Source organism: Tamandua tetradactyla, chromosome 16, assembly GCF_023851605.1.
Source record: "Tamandua tetradactyla isolate mTamTet1 chromosome 16, mTamTet1.pri, whole genome shotgun sequence".
Taxonomy (NCBI): domain Eukaryota; kingdom Metazoa; phylum Chordata; class Mammalia; order Pilosa; family Myrmecophagidae; genus Tamandua; species Tamandua tetradactyla.
Window position 1 is genome coordinate 44,177,834 of NC_135342.1, and position 14,926 is coordinate 44,192,759.

The 14,926-nt window shown below is 42.3% G+C and overlaps 1 non-coding gene across 1 annotated transcript; it reads left to right on the forward strand.

Annotated features, from left to right (window-relative positions):
- The first annotated feature begins 11,401 nt into the window (after positions 1-11,401).
- On the forward strand, positions 11,402-11,508 carry LOC143660515 (U6 spliceosomal RNA). Its single transcript, XR_013164110.1, has one exon. It is a non-coding gene; the product is annotated as a U6 spliceosomal RNA (small nuclear RNA).
- Positions 11,509-14,926: the final 3,418 nt, after the last annotated feature.

Below are 14,926 nucleotides of genomic sequence, written 5' to 3' on the forward strand. Positions count from 1 at the left end.
TCAGTGAGACCATTAAGTATTTGTCCTTTTCTTTCTGGCTAATCGCACTCAGAATAATGTCCTCAAGGTCCATCTACATTGTTATATGCTTCATAACTTTATTCTATCTTATAGCTGTGTAGTATTCCATCATATGTATATACCACAGCTTGTTTAGCCACTCATCTGTTATGGACATTTGAGCTGTCTCCATGCATATTGTTATTTTTATAAATATTTTCATTGTGAAATATAACATATGCATAAAAGTGATCATTTCAAAGTACAGTTTAAGAGTAGTTATGGAGTGAGATTTAAAATATAGTATGGGTTACAGTTCCACATTTTAAGTATTATCTTCTGGCTGTTCTAATGTACTAGAAACTAAAATCAAATATCTATATAATGAGTCAGTTGTCATAACCATTTGTTAAATCCTAACTTCTCTGTTACAACTCCTCCCTCTCATTTTATCTTTCTCTCAATCTTCAGGGATATTTGGACAATAACCATTCTAACTTCTTCATGTTAAAAAAGGGCATCAGCATTAGGGAATAGGGGAATGCAACTGGCTGATGTACTGGGAGAGACTGGTGCCTCTAAGCTTCAGGATTTATCTGGCATAGGAACAATCTGGAGTTTCTGAAAAATAAACTTAATAAGTAACTTTTATAGAGTCTTAGATAGAGCCCGAGGTTTTCTTTTGGGTTTTCAGGAATGCTGTTGGTTGGGCCTTGGCATACCATGGCAATTTGTAATATCTGGCTAAAACTTGCATAAGAGTAACTTCCAGAATGACCTCTTGACTCTATTTGAAATCTCTTAGCCACTGAAACCTCCACTCCAGAGTTTTAAAGTACTGTCTCCAATTCCCAAAGTCTGAATATTAAGATTTCATTTACATGCAGTCCCATACCCACCCCATTTTCCAAGGACAGAATGACCAGGTAAAGGAAAGGGTCTGTTTATGTGTACAGGGGCAACACTCTCGGTGGTGTATGCATAGCTTCAGAGGACCATGGCACCCCAACTCCAGAAAGAAGTGGGGCGAATTATTAAAAGCTACTCCTATTTGGCTTTAGTGTTTGGCCTTGGTCACCTATTGCTTCCCCACATATATGCACCCACATGTGCACACACTCACCCCTACTCCCTTGCCCCTCCACCAGCACTTTTTGACAGTCCTGAACAGCATGGGAGCACAGGCTCTGGGGCCAGACTCCTGGGGTTTAGATCCTGGACTTTCATCTTCTTAGCTGGGGAACTTCAGCAAGTGACTGAGTTTCTTTCTTTTTTTTTTTTTATATATATATATTTTTATTAATTAAAAATAAATTAACAAAACATTTAGAAATCATTCCATTCTACATGTACAATCAGTAATTCTTAATATCATCACATAGTTGCATATTCATCATTTCTTAGTACATTTGCATCGATTTAGAAAAAGAAATAAAAAGACAACAGAATAAGAATTAAAACGATAATAAAGAGAAAAAAAAACCTATACCTCACATGCAGCTTCATTCAATGTTTTAACATAATTGCATTACAATTAGGCAGTATTGTGCTGTCCATTTCTGAGTTTTTATATCCAGTCCTGTTGCACAGTCTGTATCCCTTCAGCTCCAGACTGAGTTTCTTTGTACCTTACTTTTCTCATCTGTAAAATGGGGCTGATGACTGACCTTACACCTCAGGGTCATCATGAGGAACAGAGGAATGAGGACACATGAGGTGGTTAGAATTGTGCCTGCTGGGCCCTCAGGCCCTGGGAAATGCTGGCTGGCACTGCTGCAGCCACTCTTGTTACTGAGGTGTCATCCTCATCGATAGCTCTTCAGCCATTGCTCAATGACACCTAATTTGATGATCCACCATGTGAACCCATCCTCAGGCTGAGTGTGGTAGGGGGCACTGGGGTGAGTCCTGAGGGGAACTTATTCCAGATATCTAGGAAGGTGGGACATGTGACACAAGTTTGGCCAATCAGAGAACTCCATTCCTCAGGCCACAGGAGTTGGTTCGGGGAAGGACACATGACCCAAGCAGGGCCAGTGACCTTCTCTGGACTTTTCTACCCAGACAATGAGGGAGGACCATCAGGGAAGATGGTCTTCCGTCTTCTGGAAGGATAGTGATAGAATCACTAGCAGCCACCTTCATCAGCTTCTTGAAAGGACAGGAAATGAGGCCATCCTACCAAGACAAACAGAAATAAGACCTGAAGAGAGAGAGAATGGTGTCCTGGATCCAATCAATTCCATGACTCCTGTTCTGTACCATGAGAAGGTTATTGAGGAACAAGTGATAAAGGGTTGACGGTAGAGGCAGGAGTGACTGGATTGGCGAATTGGAGTTGGCATAGCTTTAGTAGAATATGAGCTTTCCTGGAGGTGGTGGCCATTAAGCTGGGCTTGATTTCAGGAATTTGGAGAAATGGAGGTGGGAGTGAGTGGGAATGAAGGGCACGGCATGAACTATATAAAGCCTTGGAGGTAAAAAAACAGATGTGTGGGAAGAACAGTAACTAGCCTTGTTTGACTGAAGTGTCAGATCAGTGGGTGAAGGAAAACTGAAGGAAATGAGATCAAAGAGTTAGGTTGAGGTCAGAGCAGGGAAGTCTTGAGTATCAGGTCTAGGACTTTGGATTTTAGGGGCTGGGCCACAGGGAACCATTAGAGTATTTTTTTGAGTAGGAGTTGAAAGATTCTGAGCTGTAGAGGATGGGTAAGATGGGGAGGCTGGAGTCAGGGAGTTGGTTAGAAGACCAGGTGAGAAATAATGGCGGTCTTGAGTTGGGTGGTAGCCTGGAGTGGAGATGGATGTCATAGGATTTTTTTTTTTTTGTATGCTCAACATCCTCTTTTGCTTCTTCTGGTAAGACTGTCTCCATTTTCCTTGGGGAAACTCCCTTCCACATCCAGTCCATGCGGTTTGTATGGGACTGATCCCATACCTAGATCTTGGGGTAGGTATGAGACCCTGTTTAAGCCAAAAGGTGTACCCATTGCTTGACCACACTGATTGGTTCAAGGATGTCCTTGATTGGGCCAATGAGAGTCAAGCCCACCAATTTTTTTTTAATTTGAAGATTAAGTATTTAATACATAAAATGGTAGAATAGTCAAACCAAGTTATAACCATTTATTTAGTACATTAAACTCTACCTGATTATTAAAGTGTTAGGTTGTGCCATTTGATTAGTCTTTATAAATGGCTCTTTATATATTATGACTAGCGAACTGCTTCATGAAGCTGTAAAAAAGCTGAAAATGTTTGATGAATGCTTTAGAAAACTATTAGGTAAAGAAAAATAGGGCATGAGAGAGAATTGGGTGTTTGTGATTCTAAGAAAATAATTAAACCCTGATTAAAAATTTTTTTTTGGTGCATTTGTCAGATTTTAATTCCAAAGCTTGCAATTGCCCCATACTGCCACACTAAGACACAGGTATGGCAAGTTTATAATCATTTGATTCTTCACCTAGGCAATAATGGTAATAAGTTCTCTGTCACTTCATCATTAAAAAAACACAACAAGAACAACAACAACAAAATCTCTGCAACACCCAGTATCCCAGGTGGTTTGCCATGCAGGTACTAACCAGGCCCAACCCTGCTTAGCTTCTGAGATAAGATGAATTTTTTGTTTTTTATGTTCAACATCCACTCTTGCTTCTTCTGGTAACAACGTCCCCATTTTCCTTGGGGAACTCCCCTTCCTCACTCAGCCCAAGTGGTTTGGATGGGACGGATCCCATACCTAGATCTAGGGGTAGACTTGAGACCCTGGCTAAGCCAAATGGTGTAGCCATTGCTTGACCACATTTATTGGTTCAGGAATGTCCCTGTTTGGGCCAATGAGAGTCAAGCCCACAATTTTCATTGGAAGAGTTAGGGAATTGGGATTTGTGGCTGAGAGGCGGTGAGTCTGGAGCTCTCCATGAGGGACAAGAGAGCCACACAGAGGAAAGCAGAGTGAGAGATGGAGAGAGTGAGACTAACTTCTCATGCTGTCATTGGAGCCCCTGAATCAGAACACCCTTGGATGTCTCAGGTAACTGAGACAATAGATTTGAGTTGGGCTTTCTGTAACTAGCCATACAGCTTCCTGACCTACAGATGGCCAAAGAGTTTGATGCAGGTGTAATGACAAGCTTAAGTGACTGGCTGGCTGTGTGTATGCACATATGTGCTCTGGGGAAAGAGCAGGAATAAAGGAGAAAGGAGTGGTCATAATACAAGCACATGGGAGGTTGGTGATGCCACCAACAGGGACAGGGTTTATGGGAGAAGCAGCTGTCTTCATGAGGAGATGGCAACTCCACCAGAATCCAACAAACCAAACTGAACCAAAGATGGCAAACCACTTCTCCACTGTTAGGAGAAGGAAGCGAATTCCAAGAGACCATATTGATCTTGTGGACTTGGCCCCTAGCAAGACCCATCCTGGGCGATGGTTCATTCTGCTTAGTGTCCATCTCCAGTCCTAGACCAGATCCAGATGGCTCTAAGGTCCTACGTGGTCCAAGGCACAGTCATGGCTTACTGACTGCTTGTCAATGAGGAGTTCATCAAAGTGGACAGAAGCAACGGTTTCTTTCTGCTTTATCTAGAGTTCCCTGGGAAATTATATGAACCAGAAACTCCATTCCTCAAAAGCAATTGGCAAAGCATAAAAAGGAGGAGATTGGGCTGGCTAAAGAACAGAGTTCACAGCTTGGCTCTGCTATACTCTTGTCTTGGTAATCTTTTTTTTTTTTTTAATTTCTTTTTTTTTATTAACGGAAAGGAAAAAAAAGAAATTAACACAACATTTAGAAATCATACCATTCTACATATGCACTCAGTAATTCTTAACATCATCACATAGATGCATGATCATCATTTCTTAGTACATTTGCATCGGTTTAGAGGAACTAGCAACACAACAGAAAAAGATATAAAATGTTAATATAGAGAAAAGAAATAAAAGTAGTAATAATAGTAAAAAAACAAACAAACAAACAAACAAAAAAACCCAAAAAAAACCCTATAGCTCAGATGCAGCTTCATTCAGTGTTTTAACATGATTACTTTACAATTAGGTATTATTGTGCTGTCCATTTTTGAGTTTTTGTATCTAGTCCTGTTGCACAGTCTGTATCCCTTCAGCTTCAATTACCCATTGTCTTACCCTGTTTCTAACTCCTGCTGGACTCTGTTATCAATGACATATTTCAAGTTTATTCTCGAATGTCCGTTCACATCAGTGGGACCATACAGTATTTGTCCTTTAGTTTTTGGCTGGACTCACTCAGCATAATATTCTCTAGGTCCATCCATGTTATTACATGTTTCATAAGTTTATCTTGTCTTAAAGCTGCATAATATTCCATCGTATGTATATACCACAGTTTGTTTAGCCATTCTTCTGTTGATGGACATTTTGGCTGTTTCCATCTCTTTGCAATTGTAAATAACGCTGCTATAAACATTGGTGTGCAAATGTCCGTTTGTGTCTTTGCCCTTAAGTCCTTTGAGTAGATACCTAGCAATGGTATTGCTGGGTCGTATGGCAATTCTATATTCAGCTTTTTGAGGAACCACCAAACTGCCTTCCACAGTGGTTGCACCATTTGACATTCCCACCAACAGTGGATAAGTGTGCCTCTTTCTCCGCATCCTCTCCAGCACTTGTCATTTTCTGTTTTGTTGATAATGGCCATTCTGGTGGGTGTGAGATGATATCTCATTGTGGTTTTGATTTGCATTTCTCTAATGGCCAGGGACATTGAGCATCTCTTCATGTGCCTCTTGGCCATCCGTATTTCCTCTTCTGGTAGGTGTCTGTTCAAGTCTTTTTCCCATTTTGTAATTGGGTTGGCTGTCTTTTTGTTGTTGAGTTGAACAATCTCTTTATAAATTCTGGATACTAGACCTTTATCTGATATGTCATTTCCAAATATTATCTCCCATTGTGTAGGCTGTCTTTCTACTTTCTTGATGAAGTTCTTTGATGCACAAAAGTGTTTAATTTTGAGGAGTTCCCATTTATTTCTTTCTTTCTTTAGTGCTCTTGCTTTAGGTTTAAGGTCCATAAAACCGCCTCCAGTTGTAAGATTCATAAGCTATCTCCCTACATTTTCCTCTAACTGTTTTATGGTCTTAGACTTAATGTTTAGATCTTTGATCCATTTTGAGTTAACTTTTGTGTAGGGTGTGAGATATGGGTCTTCTTTCATTCTTTTGCATATGGATATCCAGTTCTCTAGGCACCATTTATTGAAGAGACTGTTCTGTCCCAGGTGAGTTGGTTTGACTGCCTTATCAAAGATCAAATGTCCATAGATGAGAGGGTCTATATCTGAGCACTCTATTCGATTCCATTGGTCGATATATCTATCTTTATGCCAATACCATGCTGTTTTGACCACTGTGGCTTCATAATATGCCTTAAAGTCCGGCATCGCTAGACCTCCAGCTTCGTTTTTTTTCCTCAAGATGTTTTTAGCAATTCGGGGCAACCTGCCCTTCCAGATAAAATTGCTTATTGTTTTTTCTAATTCTGAAAAATAAGTTGTTGGGATTTTGATTGGTATTGCATTGAATCTGTAGATCAGTTTAGGTAGGATTGACATCTTAATTATATTTAGTCTTCCAATCTATGAACACGGTATACCCTTCCATCTATTTAAGTCTTCTGTGATTTTTCTTAGCAGTTTTTTGTAGTTTTCTTTATATAGGTTTTTTGTCTCTTTGGTTAAATTTATTCCTAGGTATTTTATTCTTTTAGTTGCGATTGTAAATGGGATTCGTTTCTTGATTTCCGCCTCAGCTTGTTCATTACTAGTGTATAGAAAAGCTACAGATTTTTGAATGTTGATCTTGTAGCCTGCTACTTTGCTGTACTCATTTATTAGCTCTAGTAATTTTGTTGTGGATTTTTCTGGGTTTTCTATGTATAGTATCATATCGTCTGCAAACAGTGATAGTTTTACTTCTTCCTTTCCAATTTTGATGCCTTGTATTTCTTTTTCTTGTCTAATTGCTCTGGCTAGAACTTCCAACACAATGTTGAATAATAGTGGTGATAGTGGACATCCTTGTCTTGTTCCTGATCTTAGGGGGAAAGTTTTCAATTTTTCCCCATTGAGGATGATATTAGGTGTGGGTTTTTCATATATTCCCTCTATCATTTTAAGGAAGTTCCCTTGTATTCCTATCTTTTGAAGTGTTTTCAACAGGAAAGGATGTTGAATCTTGTCAAATGCCTTCTCTGCATCAATTGAGATGGTCATGTGATTTTTCTGCTTTGATTTGTTGATGTGGTGTATTACATTAATTGATCTTCTTATGTTGAACCATCCTTGCATACCTGGGATGAATCCTACTTGGTCATGATGTATAATTCTTTTAATGTGTTGTTGGATACGATTTGCTAGAATTTTATTGAGGATTTTTGCATCTGTATTCATTAGAGAGATTGGTCTGTAGTTTTCTTTTTTTGTAATATCTTTGCCTGGTTTTGGTATGAGGGTGATGTTGGCTTCATAGAATGAATTAGGTAGTTTTCCCTCCACTTCGATTATGTTGAAGAGTTTGAGGAGAGTTGGTACTAATTCTTTCTGGAATGTTTGATAAAATTCACATGTGAAGCCGTCTGGTCCTGGACTTTTCTTTTTAGGGAGCTTTTGAATGACTAATTCAATCTCTTTACTTGTGATTGGTTTGTTGAGGTCATCTATTTCTTCTTGAGTCAAAGTTGGTTGTTCATGTCTTTCCAGGAACCCGTCCATTTCATCTAAATTGTTGTATTTATTAGCGTAAAGGTTGTTCATAGTATCCTGTTATTACCTCCTTTATTTCTGTGAGGTCAGTAGTTATGTCTCCTCTTCCATTTCTGATCTTATTTATTTGCATCCTCTCTCTTCTTCTTTTTGTCAATCTTGCTAAGGGCCCATCAATCTTATTGATTTTCTCATAGAACCAACTTCTGGTCTTATTGATTTTTTCTATTGTTTTCATGTTTTCAATTTCATTTATTTCTGCTCTAATTTTTGTTATTTCTTTCCTTTTGCTTGCTTTGGGATTAGTTTGCTGTTCTTTCTCCAGTTCTTCCAAGTGGAAAGTTAATTCCTGCATTTTTGCATGTTCTTCTTTTCTGATAAAGGCATTTAGGGCAATAAATTTCCCTCTTAGCACTGCCTTTGCTGCGTCCCATAAGTTTTGATATGTTGTGTCTTCATTTTCATTCGCCTCTAGATATTTACTAATTTCTCTTGCAATTTCTTCTTTGACCCACTTGTTGTTTAAGAGTGTGTTGTTGAGCCTCCATGTATTTGTGAATTTTTTGGCACTCCACCTATTATTGATTTCCAACTTCATACCTTTATGATCCGAGAAAGTGTTGTGTATGATTTCAATCTTTTTAAATTTGTTAAGACTTGCTTTGTGACCCAGCATATGGTCTATCTTTGAGAATGATCCATGAGCACTTGAAAAAAAAGTATATCCTGTTGTTGTGGGATGTAATGTCCTATAAATGTCTGTTAAGTCAAGCTCATTTATAGTAATATTCAGATTCTCTATTTCTTTATTGATCCTCTGTCTAGATGTTCTGTCCATTGATGAGAGTGGTGAATTGAAGTCTCCAACTATTATGGTATATGTGTCTATTTCCCTTTTCAGTGTTTGCAGTGTATTCCTCACGTATTTTGGGGCATTCTGGTTCGGTGCGTAAATATTTATGATTGTTATGTCTTCTTGTTTAATTGTTCCTTTTATTAGTATATAGTGTCCTTCTTTGTCTCTTTTAACTGTTTTACATTTGAAGTCTAATTTGTTGGATATTAGTATAGCCACTCCTGCTATTTTCTGGTTGTTATTTGCATGAAATATCTTTTCCCAACCTTTCATTTTCAACCTATATTTATCTTTGGGCCTAAGATGTGTTTCCTGTAGACAGCATATAGAAGGATCCTGTTTTTCAATCCATTCTGCCAGTCTATGTCTTTTGATTGGGGAATTCAGTCCATTAACGTTTAGAGTTATTACTGTTTGGATAATATTTTCCTCTACCATTTTGCCTTTTGTATTATATATATCATATCTGACTTTCCTTCTTTCTACACTCTTCTCCATGTGTCTCTCTTCTGTCTTTTTGTATCTGACTCTAGTGCTCCCTTTAGTATTTCTTGCAGAGCTGGTCTCTTGGTCACAAATTCTCTCAGTGACTTTTTGTCTGAGAATGTTTTAATTTCTCCCTCATTTTTGAAGGACAATTTTGCTGGATATAGGAGTCTTGGTTGGCAGTTTTTCTCTTTTAGTAACTTAAATATATCATCCCACTGTCTTCTAGCTTCCATGGTTTCTGCTGAGAAATCTACACATAGTCTTATTGGGTTTCCCTTGTATGTGATGGAATGCTTCTCTCTCGCTGCTTTCAAGATCCTCTCTTTCTCTTTGACCTCTGACATTCTAACTAGTAAGTGTCTTGGGGAACGCCTATTTGGGTCTAATCTCTTTGGGGTGCGCTGCACTTCTTGGATCTGTAATTTTAAGTCTTTCATAAGAGTTGGGAAATTTTCAGTGATAATTTCTTCCATTAGTTTTTCTCCTCCTTTTCCCTTCTCTTCTCCTTCAGGGACACCCACAACATGTATATTTGTGCGGTTCACATTGTCCTTGAGTTCCCTGATACCCTGTTCAAATTTTTCCATTCTTTTCCGGATAGTTTCTGTTTCTTTTTGGAATTCAGATGTTCCATCCCCCAAATCACTAGTTCTATCTTCTGTCTCTTTAAATCTGTCATTGTAGGTATCCATTGTTTTTTCCATCTTTTCTACTTTATCCTTCACTTCCATAAGCTCTGTGATTTGTTTTTTCAGTTTTTCTATTTCTTCTTTTTGATCAGCCCATGTCTTCTTCATGTCCTCCCTCAATTTATCGATTTCATTTTTGAAGAGAGTTTCCATTTCTGTTCGTATATTCAGCATTAGTTGTTTCAGCTCCTGTATCTCATTTGAACTATTGGTTTGTTCCTTTGACTGGGCCATATTTTCAATTTTCTGAGCGTGATCCGTTATCTTCTGCTGGCGTCTGGGCATTTAGTCAGATTTCCCTGGGTGTTGGACCCCACAGGTTGAAAGATTTTTCTGTGAAATCTCTGGGTTCTGTTTTTCTTATCCTGCCCAATAGGTGGCGATCGTGGCACACGTTTGTCTACGGGTTCCACCAGTGAAAGTTGCTGTGGGTACTTTAACTCTGGAAAATTCTCGCCGTAGGGGAGGTTCGGCAGCCGAAGCGTCTTGGAAGAGTGCTAGCCGGCCCGGGGTTCCGAACGCGGGGAGGGTCGTCGGCCGCCGCAGCATGGGAGAGCGCCTGCCCGAATTACCTAGTCGGCCCGGGGTGTCAAGCGTGGCGGGAGGGCGCCAGCTGTCGCAGCCCGGGAGAGTGCACTGTTCCCAGCCGGACCGGGGAGTCACGTGTTTGGAAGGGACCCCCCGGTCACTGTTCTCCACTGTCTGGGGATTTCCGACCCAACTCTCTCAGTTGGTCCGGGGGGCCTCGCGTGGTGGGGGCGCCAGCCGCCGCAGCCCAAGGGGACCGCCTGTCCAATTCTGCCAGCTGGCCTGGGAAGGAGAAAGGGAGGGACTCCGGCCGCTTGCCGTCCCACCCAGGAAAGCCCGCGCCCCTCGGTGATCTCATCGGAGCTGGTTCTCCCAGACAGTCAGCCGTTCCAGGATGGGGTATGCCGTCCCTTTGATCTCCGTCGTGGCTCCGGGAGCTGCTCTGTATTGTCTACACTCCCCCAGTAGCTGTTCTGGAGGAGGAAAGGTGAGGGTGGCAAGGCTGTCGAGGCCGGTGGCGGAGGAGTCGGTGAAGGCCGAAGAGGGGAGAGGAGGGCGGGCGGGTCGGCTGCTGCGGGGCGTGGGCGCCGTGCTTGTCTTGGTAATCTTGAGCAAATCACTTGATTGCTCTGAGTCCCTTAGCACCCTCATCTGTGAAATGGGGCTTTGTTTCCAATGCCACCAGGTGTTGTGGTGAGGCTCCAAGAAGACAACATCAGTTGAATGTTGGAGGAACAAGTGTCAGAGGCTATGACCATGGCCATCCTGGCTGACGAAAATGTTGTTTCTGTATTGCACATCCCTTCTGCTATAGAATTGGTCCTTCTTCTCTGTTAATAAATGGTGTCTTCCCTCTGAAGATGTGGACAAATAAAGATGCCTGATGCTTGTGCCTTCTTGCTCCCTCCCCACAGAACCAGGTATGTAGAATCCTTATTGATCCCACGTTGTGTTGGAGCGGTTGGTGCCTTAGATCTAGTGGGAGAGATGATGCTCAGAGCACCCAATTCATCGTGGAGGCCCCAGTTCTGAACAAGGTGGCAGAATTTGCAATCATTATTATAAGCAGCATGTAAAAATAATATACAGTGCTTGTTGTGGCAGCACATATACTAAAATTGGAACAATGCAGAGAAGATTAGCATGGCCCCTGCACAAGGATGACAAGCAAATTTGTGAAGTGTTCCATCTTATAAATAAATAAATAAATAAGTATGCACACAAATGTATTATATATTTATATAAATAAATATATACATGTACCTACTTCTATAAATATAAATGTAAGCCCACAGACATATTTCTCAGATACTGATGCTCCCTTTCTCCCTATTTGGGCCCTTTCAGTAGGGCCCCAAGTAGTGGTTCTCAGAGGAAGGGTCTTCTTGTGAGATAACTTTTGCCCATAAGAGGAGATCAGGCAGGGAGATGACCCAGAGGGAAGTCAAGGCACATTAGGGGCATCAGGGCCTGGGTGTATGGCCTACTTAGTTCACTGTGGATGAGTCATACTCTCTGCCTGGGTGTGAACTGGACTGAGTCATACCCTCTACCTGGGTGTGAACAGAATGAGATATTACCCCTAATTACCCCTAATGATCCACTTAAAAAGATTGTTTCTTCCCGTCCCTGCAAACTTAAGCTCTGATGGACTACAGGTCTTAGTTCCAAAAGGAGAAATGGCAGGAGGTTATATTTGTATGCCAATTCGTGGGCTGTGGCCAATGGTTTAGGGACACAATGGATGGTCAGAAACTTGGAAGGAACATGACTGGGAAATTGGTGACACAGAGGTCTGGGGAAGAGGTATGTGGATAGGCCTTTCTTATTGGGCAAGAAAGATGGAGATCTTTGTGTGAGAGAATGGGTTAAAATGGAAAGAGACTCACCCCCTGCCCAAGGAGCCAGGGTCTAGGTAAAAGTCACAGGAATTGGACTTATGCCACCTTTTCTGACCTGCCCAACAGACTTAACTGAAATCTAGCACACAATATGAGGCCCCTTGGCCTAAGGGTCTCCTCTGGCTCCACTCTGCTTACAGGATATTTCCTATTGTGATTCCAGAGGGAGAATGCCCCATTACAGCTAGTGAACACTAACGGCCTCTAGACTTGGTCATGCCCCACCTCTGTGATACCTGCCTGCTCCTTTCCATCACCCTCCATTTTCTTTCCCTCCCCCGTCTTCTTCCATTTCTTCCCAAAATACCAACTGAACATCTATTATGTGCTGGTCTCTGGAGATGCAGCAGTGAGCATGACAGACAAAATCACTGTGTTTCTGGAGCTGACACTGAGTACCAAACTATTACTCAGTGTTCTGAGTGATAGGAATTGGTTCTCGTGACTATGGGAATGGGCAAGGTTGAATTGCCACAGGGCAGGCTGCAAGCTGGGAACCTCTCATGAAGGATTTTGATGAATTCTCCACGAGAAGCTGGCTGGTTGAAGGAGAGATAGAAATTCTTCCTCCCAAGCAAAATGAACAACTAGGTGTGCTGCCCACCGGGAGGATTTCCCTTCAGGGATGTCCCAGAAAAGGAGCTGTAGTGCTAAAGCTATCCAGTTTTGGGTGGTACCTGTATATTGTGCAGAACCACTTCTACACCATGCCATATGCGGGACTGAGAGTGGGTCTCTGCTGCTGGCAGATTGGACACTCAGCAGTGGCCATAGCCAGGTTGGCCTTGGTGAGTGGAAGTCCATGTTACTGAGCCCATGCATAACCTCCATCCCTACCACCATGCTTGCTTTGTTTATGAGTCCATTGGGCAATGACAGGAGTGCCTAGGGAGGGAAGCTGACTGATATCCCCAGGATGGGCCATCCTATCCACTTGATTATTAAAATCTTCCTCTGCTGACATTACCCTCTGGTGAGCATTCATATGGGACACAAAGATCTCCATCTTTCTTGCCCAATAAGAAAGGCCTATCCACATACCTCTTCCCCAGACCTCTGTGTTACCAATTTCCCAGTCATGTTCCTTCCAAGTTTCTGACCATCCATTGTGTCCCTAAACCATTGGCCACAGCCCACGAATTGGCATACAAATATAACCTCCTGCCATTTCTCCTTTTGGAACTAAGACCTGTAGTCCATCAGAGCTTAAGTTTGCAGGGACAGGAAGAAACAATCTTTTTAAGTGGATCATTAGGGCTAATAGTGAATTGTGCCACCCCCAGTTCCAACCCCTGAATCCTGGACCTGTGAATCCTGGCTTTGGGAGAAGTAGCACCAGAGAGTGGATGCTGATTCAGAAGATACACATTCTCTTGGAGAACATTGCTCCAGCCCTGCAAGGTATTGCCACCCAGTTGGCACCATAATTGAGTCTTTAAAAGGCCATTCCACCATTCTATCGATCCAGCTGCTTCAGGATGATGGAGAACATATTAAGACCAGTAAATTCCATGAGCATGTGCCCATAGCTGCACTTCATTTGCTTTGAAGCGGGATCCTTATTCAGAAGCATTTCTGGGTAGAACACCAATGGTGGATAAGACATCCTGTAAATCCATGGATGGTGGTTTCCACAGAAGCACTGTATAGAAGGAAGGGAACCATCGGAGTGCATGTCTGTTCCAGTTAAGAACAAAACACTGCCCTTTCCATGATAGAAGTGATCCAATGTAATCAACCTGCCCACTAGGTAGCAGGCTGATCACCTCTGAGCATGGATTTGATACAAGTTAATTGATTGGGGCGGGGGGCCGTTGCCAGGCAGTACTGCTAAGATTGTAGGGAGGGACTGGGGTGGACTGGGAAGGGGCTCTCTGGGCCAACAAAAGCCCTGCTTTGTAGCATTGTGGTGTAAATGTTACCCCCAGAACTGACTTCAGGTTACCAGAAGGACATAACTGAGTGAGGAGCTGGGAAGAGATGCTCAGAATCGGCTCTCAGAGGCAGCCGATAGAAGCTGCACCACTGAGCTGGCCACCACTGGAGGATGTACTATTGGGGAGCTCTGGGAAACGTGCGGAAGCTGTGTGGAGCCCGTGAGCCTGCAGTACCCCACCAAGGGTGAAGGGCAGGCCACTGGTTGAGAGCTGCTCCAGAGAGCTGTCTGCGTGTGACCAGAGGCAGCACTGGCTGCCCCAGAAAGCTTGAAGTCCAAGAGGCTGGGCTGGACATTGTGATTTGAGCTGGCATACCCAGGGATGTAGTGAGGTCTGCAACAACGGCTGTCTAGGGTTTGCCAGCAGAGGGTGAGGCTTTCCTGCTGAGCCCCCTCACAGCCGCCTCCTCCAGGCTGCCTTCTGGTGCCCTTTCCAGTGTCCTAGCCCTGTGCTCCCCCGGCCTACAATTTCTTTTTGTTTTTGAAATCTAGAGACCTGGGCTTTTCTTTTCTTTGGAAAAAATATCCCCCGTACCACTCAATGAAAAATGAGCTACACATCTTTAGTATTTCCAGTAACCCCATTTTGATGTTCTATGGACTTGCCGATGTTTCTCTGGAATTTCTCAGATTGGTCAATTCTCTGGGTGGGTGGTTGTGTTTCCAAGCGCCAAAGCCTCCTAAATCTGCACGTGCAGCCCCTGTCTCCTGAGTCCCAGACCCATGCATCTTATAGGACGTTCTACCTGGACCTCTAAGCTCAAAATGTAACCTAC